Source organism: Polypterus senegalus, chromosome 3 (assembly GCF_016835505.1).
Source record: "Polypterus senegalus isolate Bchr_013 chromosome 3, ASM1683550v1, whole genome shotgun sequence".
Classification (NCBI taxonomy): Eukaryota; Metazoa; Chordata; class Cladistia; order Polypteriformes; family Polypteridae; genus Polypterus; species Polypterus senegalus.
The window spans coordinates 268,447,169-268,460,573 of NC_053156.1; the positions used below are offsets into that span (position 1 = coordinate 268,447,169).

A 13,405-nucleotide genomic window follows, 5' to 3' on the forward strand; every position below is an offset into this window, starting at 1 on the left:
TGTATCTTCTGCATTGCATTCAGGTCTTTCAGCCTCACTGATAAGCACCTGCAATCCATCCTGAGAATCTCCACAACACAGAACTCCCTGATGTTTTGTCTCATAGTGCCGTCTTAGATGAAATTCTGTAATTACAGCCACATTAGCTCCACAAATGAGACACACGGGTTCAATAAACATATACTCAGCCTCCCATCGGTTTTTAAAGGCTCTATTTTCAGAATCAACTTTTCTCTTCAGCATCGTGTGAGCTAGCTTCGCAATAACTTGCAGCATCATAAGCTACACTTGATTAACGCGGTAAGTGTTCGGCAAGGCAGCTGAAGTGCTGCATTATGGGATCTGTAGTTTATTGTGTTACCAGCGCTTCATATACCCGGGCCATTAATAACAATAATACGGTATATAAAATGATCTCGCTGGCGGATATAATTACACGCCGGGCGGATGTGGCCCGCCCTTGAGTTTGACACATATGGACTAAATAGAACTTGAAAAGATATATTTTTCTAATGTGATCGCGCAATTCAGATAGAGTTGACGACACTACAGCCTGCATGCCTCAATAAGTCATCCTCCCTCGCTCTTACTTTTTTACCGTTCATCTAATGAATACACTGAGTATGGCTTTACCAAAACAATCATTGATGGCGAATAAAGTATCCATTATTCGAGTATGTAGATCGGGATATATATATATTAGCAAAATACCCGTGCTTCGCAGCGGAGAAGTAGTGTGTTAAAGAAGCAATGAAAAGAAAAGGAAACATTTTGAAAATAACGTAACCTGATTGTCAATGTAATTGTTTTGTCACTGTTGTGAGTGATGAGTGTTGTTGTCATATATATATATATATATATATATACACATATATACATACATATATATCTACATATATACACACACATATATACACACAAAGACACATATATACATATATATATATATATATATATATATATACATATATATATATATATATATATATATATACATATATACATATACATATATACATATACATATATACATATACATATATACATATATATATATACTTTTTTACCGTTCATCTAATGAATACACTGAGTATGGCTTTACCAAAACAATCATTGATGGCGAATAAAGTATCCATTATTCGAGTATGTAGATCGGGATATATATATATACATATATATATATACCCGCGTATCGCAGTGGAGAAGTAGTGTGTTAAAAAAGGTAGAAAAAGAAAAGGGAACATTTTAAAAATAACGTAACATGACTGTCAATATACAGTATTTGTTTTGTGAGTGTTACTGAGTGTTGCTGTCATCAAGGATTTGATTATCATTATTTCTTTCAATCAGGTTCGTATTTGTAGGATGTGTTGTGTTCAAGTTACATTCCGTGTTTGTCAATCATTGTAAAGATGACAGGTTTCATTCATCGATTCGTTTCTTACTGCATCAATAAACAGCTCGTCTTCTTCTTTATCTGAGACCTGACACACTGCATGCACGGGTTTTTTTTACACTGTCTTCCTTTAGCGGACATTGACTTTTTCCACCGTGTGCTTTGTTTCCACAGTAGCAGCATTTATGAATATGCTTGTATGTATCAGACGCTTCATATTTTTTGCTGCCTTTTTAATTGTGTAATTCGGTTTTTGTTCAGCGCTCTTTGGAACTGTTGCTTTTATCTGTGCACTCGTCCAGTTCACGTGAGCCGCTCGGTGTACATGCATCGAAGTTCCCCAGTTGTGCTGGTGCCATCTCGTGCTATGTCCATGGCTGTATTTAATGTTACCTTAGTCCTGGCACTTAAAACTTTCTCTCGCAGTTTCGCTGAGTTTGTGCCAAACACCACGCTGACCATCTCATCTTCCTCTGCATAAGCACAGTCCTTAACCCGTGAATATTTAGTGGGAGTTTGCTATTGGATTGCCGCTGACGGACGGCCTTATATGGGCAGGCACTAAATTACAAACGCCAGCGGCAGCCTGTCTATGAACTTAATTTAAAGTGTAGGTTTACATCGTGCTTTGTTTCCGAAGTAGCAGAACTCATCAATATGGTTGTATATGTCACTCGCTCGCTTCTTATTGTTTCGCTGCCTTCTCAATTATATAATGCATGTTTTCTTCAGCGCTTTTTGGAGGTCTTCCTTATTTTGTGAATTTCCCCTTGGGATTAATAAAGTATCTATCTATCTATCTATCTATCTACTGCGTGATTACGTGTGAGGCGTGATGATGTCACACGAAACTCCCCCACGCTGCTTCAAGCTCATCTCCATTACAGTAAATGGAGAAAAACAGCTTCCAGTTATGACCATTACACGTAGAATTTCGAAATGAAACCTGCCCAACTTTTGTAAGGAAGCTGTAAGGAATGAACCTGCCAAATTTCAGCATTCCACCCACATGGGAAGTTGGAGAATTAGTGATGAGTGAGTGAGTGAATGAGTGAGGGCTTTGCCTTTTATTAATATAGATATATATATGTGTATGTATGTGTGTGTGTGTGTATATTTATGTGTATATGTATAGATATTTATATATATGTTTATGTGTGTGTAAATATATATATATATATATATATATATATATATGACAGCAACACTCATCACTCACAACAGTGACAAAACAATTACATTGACAATCATGTTACGTTATTTTCAAAATGTTTCCTTTTCTTTTCATTGCTTCTTTAACACACTACTTCTCCGCTGCGAAGCGCGGGTATTTTGCTAGTTATATATATATATATATATATATATATATATATATATATATATATATATATATATATATATATATATATATATATATATAAAAGCACACCCCGATCTAGATACTGTCAAATAAACTAAACACACGCCGTGGTGCAACACGAGAGGCTTCGCCTCTAGCGCTGACGTCCAAGGTTCGATTCCCGAGGTGGGGTGCAGTGAGTGTGTACGCCTGATGAGCCCAGAATTAGGGCGAAACACGTGCCGCGTATTGTTTGCATTATTTGACAGTAAAACTATTTCATTATATTCAATATATATAAATCAGCACTTCCCGATTCATTTTACCCTCGCACCCCCTTGGTTTGAGAAGAAGTATGAAAAAATATGAGGTTAACGCAGAAAAAAAGATCACCAATTGAAGCTTTATGAATAATGGATACTTTATTCGCCATCAGTAATTATTTTGGTAAAGCCATACTCAGTGTGATCCTCCTTCCATGTTCTCATTTATTCGCAACTAGCCATGATTACATGAACGGTAAGAAAGTAAGAGCGAAGCGAGGGTGACATATCCAGTCAGTCAGGCAGGCGACAGCTCAGTAGCTCGAATTTGGATATAAGTAGGTTCTATTTAGACGACAGAAATCTCTTTGGTAGGAATGTAAGTTGAATTTACTCTTTAAATTTCTATGGTGAAGAAAAATTTATGCAATGCTCACTAAATTTACCTTTCATTCCTACCAAACATATTTCTGTCGACTAAATAAAAATTACTTATATTTAAAATTTAAATAGATCTTGAACAGATACCATACTTCATACAGTAATACCCACGCAGCACTACAGTAAGTGCACGTAAGAGCAGGAGTCATCCGTTTTTTTCTTCCTCGATGGATTCTGGCACTCCCAGCAACAGCTGTTTTTGGCCTGTACGGTCTGTGTGTGTGTGTGTGTGTGTGTATATATATATATATATATATATATATATATATATATATATATATATATATACACACACACACACACACACACACAGACAGTACAGGCCAAAAGTTTGACACACCTCCTCATTCAATGTGTTTTCTTTATTTTCATGACCATTTACATTGGTAGATTCTCACTGAAGGCATCAAAACTATGAATGAACACATGTGGAGTTATGTACTTAACAAAAAAAGGTGAAATAACTGAAAACATGTTTTATATTCTAGTTTCTTCAAAATAGCCACCCTTTGCTCGGATTACTGCTTTGCATACTCTTGGCATTCTCTCGATGAGCTTCAACAGGTCACCTTAAATGGTTTTCACTTCACAGGTGTGCCTTATCAGGGTTATTTAGTGGAATTTCTTGCTTTATCAATGGGGTTGGGACCACCAGTTGTGTTGTGCAGAAGTCAGGTTAGTTGGACGATCATTTATTTTTCAACAGGACAATGACCCCAAACACACCTCCAGGCTGTGTAAGGGCTATTTGACCAAGAAGGAGAGTGATGGAGTGCTGTAAACGGTCATGAAAATAAAGAAAACACACTGAATGTGGAGGTGTGTCCAAACCTTTGGCCTGTACTGTATGTATATATATATATATATATATATATATATATATCTCAATGACAAAACAATTACATTAACAATCATGTTACGTTATTTTAAAAATTTTTCCTTTTCATAACTTCTTTAACACACTACATCTCCGCTGCAAAGCGCAGGTATTCTGCTAGTCTATACTAATAAAAGGCAAAGCCCTCACTCACTCACCAAAAATTCTCAAACTTCCCGTGTAGGTAGAAGGCTGAAATTTGGCAGTCTTATTCCTTACAGCTTACTTACAAAAGTTAAGCAAGTTTCATTTCGAAATTCTACACGTAACGGTCATAACGGTCGGCAACGTCCGCCATGTTGAACTTTCTTATTTATGGCCCCATCTTCACGAAATTTGGTAGGTGGCTTCCCTGCGCTAACCGAAACCAATGTAGGTATTTATTTCGGACACCTTTGGACAACCGCCAATGCCTCTTAAACATCTTAGATTGACAGGTGAGGATTTCAGTAGTGGACACTTTGATGTTTATGAATGTTTAAACTCTCAAAAGCTGGATGTGAAGTTATCAATGAAACTGGTTGTATGCTTACAACGCTTGACAGATGCCAAATGTCACTTCAACACAAGTCCTACAAATACTGTCGTAATTGAAACAAACCATGAAACGCAAACCGATTATGACAGCAGCAATCCAAGCTGGGAGATTTGAAACAAGATTACTGTTCACATGGCCAACTGTACGTTGCATGCTCAAGAGTAAGCTCAGCGCACAGCTTGGTCATATTACAACCGGAGGGCCGAAATGACAATGTGGTATACAAAGAGATCCTTAACAAATAATTATTGGTATATTTTCCCTCAGTTTAAACAGGTTTAATTTTCTTCTTAATAAAAATTTTAAGGCAGTACTTCGCTGCTGCGAAGCGCGGGTATTTTGCTAGTGGACAATAAACCACAATACAAAAATACAAACACTAAAAGAAAACCCTGAACAAATAACAGAATTTGTGATACAAATCATCCTGAGCACTGATATAGAGAGGTAAACTAAAAGAAACGGACAGAATTCCATTATCACAGTCAGTTAAATGCCTTCCTGAACAAATGGGATTTAGGCTGTTTTTTAAAATGATGAGTCAGCTGATCTAATTTATATTCAAAATATTTGTATTGTGCAAAATAAAAAATAAGAACTGAACAAGAAATATGTAAACATACATTGCACATACCATAAAAAAGTCACAGAATCTTACACCATAAAAATATGAAACAAGATTGACAATAAAAAGAAAACATTCAATGAGCTATTCTTCCCACTTCCTTTGGTTTTCCATCGAATAAAACAAAGCAAGCCTAACTACACTACACTGCTCTTAAAACATCTTTATGAATATGAAGAAAAATGATATAAAGAGAAACCAAAGAAAATGTCCATCTCCATTGACAGAATAGTGCTCTAGCAGAGGCTATCCATCCAAGCCCTGCTATACAGTCTATTATACGCTTGTCACATGACTGATTTTCAAAATCCTCTTTCTGCAAAAACTGATTTTTGTCAACAACTTTTTCAAAAATATACTCTACCAAAGAAACATCAATATTTGTATGGAACAAAAATGTCTCCTATTCCACTGCTTTATAACTCTGAAAATATACAGCATTTTAACATACAAGGATCACAAAAAAACAAAAAAATAATGCACATTTTCGTCTACTTAAAACTTTCGTTATACTTAAAAGTTTTCTACTACTTTTTATAAAACCTCTTAATTTTCACTTGGTGGCTTAAGCATGCTCTTATATTGCTTACTGGTTAATAGAAGGCTGCTTATTATTATCATCATAATTACCGTTTGAAGTGGAAAAAATAAATCACACTATGTTTTATCAGATTCTTCAACTAATAAGGGGTGGGGGGTAAGAGAATAGCCCACTCAAAATATGAATCATAATTTTGTATATCTAAAGGGGAATGGGCTGACTGGAGGGAGAGACGGCAGTCCTCTTCAAAGTCCAAAGATACGATCATTAAGAGTTCCGCTGTGTGCTGAGTCATAAGACAACAAAACACCAATTCCTCATCACATGATGTCCCTTTGCAACAAGTAACAAATGCAGCTTGCGGACAAGCTCTCCCATGCTAAATATTATAAACTGAAAGTCCTACCTACGCCTTGTTTCTACTGGTGTACCACTAAGGACAAATCAATAGTAGCTGAAGGAAAAAAACCTGCAAGTAGTGTAGTTGTGGCTTGACAACCAAGAAATGAAGGTTGATCGATTGATTGAAAATCTTGATGCCATCTGAAAGAGTGTTTTCCAGAAGCGATTTATTTTAGAAATATTTAGCCAAAAATGTGTTTGAGATGTTGTGAGCATATAATGACATTTAGATTATGAGACAAAAAGTAATGTGAGATTTTTTCCCCTCCACAGATGTTCTAAAATGAATTAAGCAAGGTCTAAGACCACTCTATTATGAATTGTGTGACCTCTGTTCTTCATGAAAACATAAATCTAAAAGTTTTTCTTGGCCATCAATGTACACAAAGCAGGGCAAGTAACAGAATTTTTTTGGGGGGATGGTATATTCCTATAATTAAGAGGCGTCTACTGAATCGTCACAAATGAGTTTAGCAGCCAAATGACTCCTCTCCTCTTGAACGAACACCCCAGAGATTGTCACTTTTAACAGTATTACTCTTTTTATTTAAATTTATCTTGAACTGTCCTCATGCTGAATCAATCATGCTTCAGTTAAATCCACCAAGAATGGGCAAGTCTCGGCCCAGATAAAACCTAGTGGTCTGGCTCTCCCCAACATTGTTCTTTCATTCTTGTAGCCAGCACAGGCAGTGCGGTTTATTTCCTATTTTCTTCATTTGTATCTCTTTATACATACACAATAAGTCTGATTTTGGTCTTGGCTGTGACTAGTGAATTCATGGAATTGGTTGCAAGAGGGCACTGTTGGGTTATACTGCTCCCTTCTTAATTAGCTTATCTTCTGGTTTCTTGTGAACACATTTTGTTTTAATTAAAAAATAAACAATAATAATTAGAAAGGAGTATAAATGAAAAATAACTGGTTTAAAAAAGAAAGTCGATCCAGTAGAACTTTCCAAACTCTCAGCAATCAAAATCACCGTTAAAATACTAAAATTGCCCTGGTCTAAATGTCAATGGCAAAGTAAAGGCCAGGCAATTCCAAAAAGATAACTGGAATTTTACATTTAAGGAAAGAGTGCACTTGACAAAACATTACTCCTACGGTTATTCAAACCACTAAACAAAACACTTTTAATTCCTTTAAAACCTTCATTTTCAGAGAAATCAAGAATGATCCACCCAAAGTTCAAATGACAGAACTACTTCTACTAAAGACTCCTCTTCTTTATATGAAGATTTTATTAAGCAAAATTATAAAGAATTAGGACATACAGTGCCAAAGGAATTAATTTAAGTTAAAAAAAATCGCATTAAAGAAACGGTTTCCAGATGGGATTTTTCATCTGTACCCCCTCCTACTTCAGATCAACATTACCTAAACTTGCCCTTTAGGCTCCATCTGTCCTCAAATAATACTCACAAGCCTGTCTTTTCTCTTAAAAATTTTAGATTTGTAATTCTTAATTACAGTCCTTTCAGGCCTGCCTCCCTTCTACAGATTATATTGTTTGTTGCCGATGCTGTTAAACACTTATTAAAGGTGGTCGACTCCTATAGTTTCATTACTTCTGTTTGTTATTTCTTGGATTTATACTCAAGACAGAAAGGCACCCAGACAGAGAAAGGACAAAATTTGAACCCAAGACTCTGGGGCTGTAAGGAATCATTCTAAAGCACAGCCTACCTCTGTGAAAAACTGTTTTAAGAAAAACAAAGGGGAATACATAATTACGAAAGTGGTGTGTAAGATACAGTTGCCGGAGGGCCTTAAGAGAATGCAGATTCTTGCTGAAACCAATTCATGCTGTAAAAGAAATATGCCATTTAATTATATGGCTTCAGCATTCTGATTCGGCCATATCAGACAGTTAATATGTGGGTTTTATTTTCCTGAGACAATCATCAAATGGTTTTGGACTAGTAGTGCACACTACTACTTCTCAGTCTTTCACCCTGCCTTCCTTGGCGAGTTCCAGATATTTCACTGAAACAGGACAAGAGGAATTTTGGTGCCACAGTTACTGCCGCTGCCTCAAAAATGTGTCTTAAGGCCATGTCACATTAGGTGACATTTCCAGCTTTTTTCAGTCATGGCCTTAACTTACACAATCTAATTGAGACAGAGGAAGTCGTGGCACACTCCCATGAAGCTGGTCACTCAAATTGACGTACCCGTCAGCGCACTTCAACTAGTTTGATTTTCTTGGGGCAAGTTTCAGGTCTTTAGTTGTAGGTGTGGGCTTGCATGCTTGACAGCTGACTACTAATGACTAAATATCCAGAACTATTATTCCTATAATACAATGACAAGGAATAAGAAATGGTGGACTTCAAAAGCAGAAGAAAAGCTTCTCTATCTGATGTCTTGAAAAAAGAAAAACAAGTCAAGATTGCAGTCAAGATTGCAGTTGAACTTGCCGTAGCGCTTAGCCCTTCCTACAGCACCAGCTCCATCAGACACCATGAGTTGGCTGTTAGAAAAAGGGGTGAGCACGACTGTGCTGGGAAGTTGTCACACAATTGGTAAATGTGACATACCCAGCAATTTTCAGTCATGTAAATCTGTAGTGATCAATATCCAGTCCCAGGGTCCCCTGTAGCTGCAATGTTTTGCTCCAACCAGTGACCTGTTTTTACCTATTCTTTGATTTCACTGTTTAAGTGTCCATTCTTGTTACTCATTTTCTTATTTTGAATTCAGAAAAGTGCATTAGCGTTAAATTAGCATTTGAAAAAAAAATGAAGAAAAATATGTACTTTACCATGTCTTTAGATGCTTAAATCTGTCATTTTCTTCTTACATTCACTTTTTCTGTAGAGTTTTTCCTCTTAGGTATATCCAGATACTGATAATTAATAACAAGCATAGCAGATAGCAGTGCAAGTGACACTGACTGCTAAAGGGCAGCTATATTAGTGTTATCCACTTGTGAGGTTTTTAGTAAATGATGGTGCAAATACAAAAATAAAAATAAATTTTAAAAAGCAAAAAATTCTTATGCATCTACTTTGTTCAGTAAAAATTTAGCATAAGCGATGGGTGCAGGTTTTTATTCTAACCAGTTTCGTAATTGGAAGACAGGTTTAGTAGATCAGGGGGTGCCCAATATGTCGATCGCAATCGACCAGTAGATCGGGTTGCATTATAAAAAAAAATTTATTAAACGTTAGTCTATCATATATCCTCCCTATGGCATTTGCCACTTGATTGACATACAGGGCGGCCGGTTCAAGATCTCTTTTCTTCTATTACACTGGTCATCCTGCACGCACGATCAAACGCGCGAGCTACTACAAAACTCTGGCTGTGATCTAGTTAGCCTTCCAATTTATATCGAATAAAGAAGGGATTTGACAACTTGACAGCATACGCTACACAGAGCAGATTGAAAATTGTCTGTCAGACTTTGACAGACGGTTTCAAGACTCGGCTTTACTTGAGCCAATCGCTACATTTAAGTGCTCTCCATTTAGGGAAGATGTTGAGGGTGATTCACCTGCAAGAAAAATTGCAACACTGTTTCACCTAAAACTTTTTTGAAAACTTTTAAAAGATTTTGACACTACAGGATGACATTCAGCTGAAGTATGGGGCTCATGGACAGTTTTGGAACTTACTCACAGAGGAAAAGTACCCAAACATGAGGAAATGTGCTGCCTCCATGACTGCATTATTCGGCTCTACTTATTTATGCGAGTCAGCCTTATCCCACATGATTATTAAATCCAAATACTGTAGTGACCATAAATGTATTGAATTGTCATTGTGCCGTAAAGGTTATTCAGTTATGCAAGGTACAACAACATATATTTTATGTATAAAGTATACTCAGTGTGTGTGTGTGTATATATAATTTTTATTGTAGGTAGATCATTTCGACCTGGTCATTTTAAAAGTAGCTCGTAAGCCGAAAAAGTGTGGGCACCCCTGTAGTAGATAATGAAAGTTGGTATTTGAGAATACGTTTCATTTGCCTCGGAAGTCAGAGCTGGGATTGAAGTCACACCCAAGTAGACTGCACTCCAATAAAATATTTGGAAAACCAATACAGAGATTCCGGGGAAAACCTGTAGATAACTACTGAACAAGCTGTTGATAACGTATCACGTGGTATTATGTGCACCCAAACGCCATAGAAACCTGTTCACAGATAGAAGTTGGACACCGCTGTGTTACTGGCTTATTTAATGAGAAACAAACAGACAGAAGTGCAAATAAATGGTACAATACTGCAGCTTTCATTTCTGTTGATGCACAGTGCAGCCATCTTGGATTTTGAGGTCGAGGTTGGTAAGGCCTTCACGGCTTTCCAAGTAGGAAATCCAACTTGTCAGGGCATTCCAAGTTAATCTTCCTACTTGGAACTCAGAAATTCTGACCTCCCCGTTTAAATGGAAAGCAGCGTAATTACATAGCTTGTTGGTACTTTCATTTTATGAAGACACATCTTTATCACACTGTAGAAGTTTCATTATCCGAGAACATTATTCATATGTTTTGTGCCCTGCTTGAAGACTATGTAAATAGTTGCATACGAAGGGAGTGAGCATTTAGGGACCAGCAGGATTTTTTTGCCCATGGTCATGACTGGCTTATGAGCTGATTTATGATTTCAAGAGTCATTCTATTAGAACTATGTACGGGACTGCTCCCAGAATTAGAAAGACAGACTGTCCAAAACTGGGCTATGCCTGTTCATATGCAGGTTTTACCAACAATTAATATCTTAGGCAAGCTTTAGCTCCAGGACGTCCACTATGTTAGAAGCCATAAATGACTGACAGGGTGCTATATTCAGATTCCATATGGTGTGGGTGTACAGGCCAACATAAAAAGGCAATTTGCAGCAGTGTCCAGTTTTCTTAACATAATCAGGGCAACTGACTGCACTCATATTGCAATAAGGACACCAAGCAAGAATAAGCTGCTTGGTTAACCATAAGCAGTTACATTCCATTAATGCACAAGTCGTCTTTGACGCTAAAATGAGACTAACATATATCGTGGCCAAGTGACCTTGGTCAAATCATGATTCATTTATTTTGTGGCAAAACAATGATAGCTTTTTGATGGTGCTGTATGTGATAGCTGGCTTGTTGATTAAGTAAATGACTGAACTCTCAATGTTTTACATGTCCTATGCTATTCATTGCAACGCCAGACATATCATTACATGTGCTACCCACTACCCACTTGGATGCTGGCACCTTCTGCCTTTCTCTGACCTCACAGTGCAGAGGAGAGGCGCTTTAATGCCATGAGGATCACACCACCTCAGATGCTGCATCTGGGGGCTCAAGGTGGGAAACGGCTCTACCAGCAGATAAAGGTCTGTGGCAACGTGACTGCATATGTATGAAGTTGATTAGCATACTCCATGAGGTGGGCATCAGGTGGGGTTCAAAGTGCATTCATATATTCACAATTGTGGCGTGCAAAGTAAAATGGTGTACAAGTTTAATAAATCATCGTGACCCTGTGTTTGGATTCAACGGGTTGGAAAATGGATGGATATTTAATTTTGTTGGCGTACACATACTTTCCCACTGTAATCCACACAACGTTTTATAAATGAGACCCCCAGTCTGGAAACGAGGTCAACTGCAGTCAGCAAGTCTGAAAAGCCATACGACTAGAAGTCGCCTAATGTGATATTAACTTTAACGTAATTACAGATTCCACGTTGGGTTTGCAGGAGTGTGAGTACACAAGCACCGTGTAATACACTGGCACACTTTACTCTTTGGGCCGACTCCTGCCTGCCACCAAATGCTGCAGGGAAAAGCTTCATCACCCGCCAACCTTGGGGGATGAACACCGACAGGTAAAAAATGGGGTTATAAATGGTAGGATAAAAGAAATAAAACGATTCCTGAAGGCACTTACGTAAAAGCAAAAAGAAGAAATTGTGGTTCTAAATTTTCACAAAGAAAGATTAACCAAAAAAATGTGTCGCATTACTAGTATCGATGGGTTTCTAATTATGACAACAGGTCAAAATAAACCTTTCTGCCCCGGCATGTCTCTAGGAAGGGAGTCTACCAGTCCCGTTCCAGGGAATTTTTGGAGGAAGGCTTCAGGTTTTTCGTTTATCCACTCCCAGAATTTATGAAAATGAGAAAAACGTCATGTCATCGATGCGAGGGGCGGGTGGCTGCTCACCACGACACTGCCCGCGGAGGAGTGGGCATCTGACGCGGGCTTGGCTATAGTTGGGGGACCGCCATACAAACACAAGAAGCTGGCCAGGTGGTCTATTAAGCCAATCACATGGTACGTGTCATTTTAAAGGCCGCCCGCCTTACTTCTAAGTACAGCAAATCTATTTCTGCGAATTGCTAAGGTGACTTCCATTCCGACTTCCGCCGTCTCAGAATAAACCAATTTAGAAATATAAACAGTACGCGAAATCCCACTGGCCAAATTAAAGATTACGAGACGAGCGAGTTCCACGGCAGCAATTCAAAGCACACAATTATTTGCAGAGGGTTCTAACGGAAAAACGCAGCCAGAGTGACAGCGTCTCGTTGCCCCGCTTATCTCAATGCGTTTCACCAAAATCGCACAAGAAATTGTTGCACGTTTTTCTTTTACAGCCGCATTACTCTTTCATTCCTCTTTCTCTCTTAATCCATTCATGACTGGACCCGCCCTCTTCACACCCCTTGAATGGGAACTTCGACCCTCTTTCATAATGAACCGAAATGATAACTTTGCGGCTTTCCTTCAGTGGTTATCACAAGATAAACTTCCTCTGCTGCTCGTGTATCCCCCCACGCAATGCAATCATGGACAAGTAGCGAGAAATCCGATCGTTTTATTCAAGCTGCTCAGGTGGCGTGTACTTTTTAACACTGAGGATCAGGCAGGCACGAACACTACGGCCTGTCCAGGATGTCCCTTAATCATGCCACCATGTCCCACGGCTGTGGCACGCGTGCGAGTGTGGTGAATGAAACAATACTGACACACTCGA

At 38.1% G+C, this 13,405-nt stretch overlaps 1 protein-coding gene across 1 annotated transcript in view; it reads right to left on the bottom strand.

Annotated features, from left to right (window-relative positions):
* mapkapk2a (MAPK activated protein kinase 2a) overlaps positions 1–13,405 on the bottom strand; it is a 155,048-nt gene that overhangs the window by 140,439 nt on the left and 1,204 nt on the right. The gene's annotated exons all lie outside the window — the stretch shown is intronic.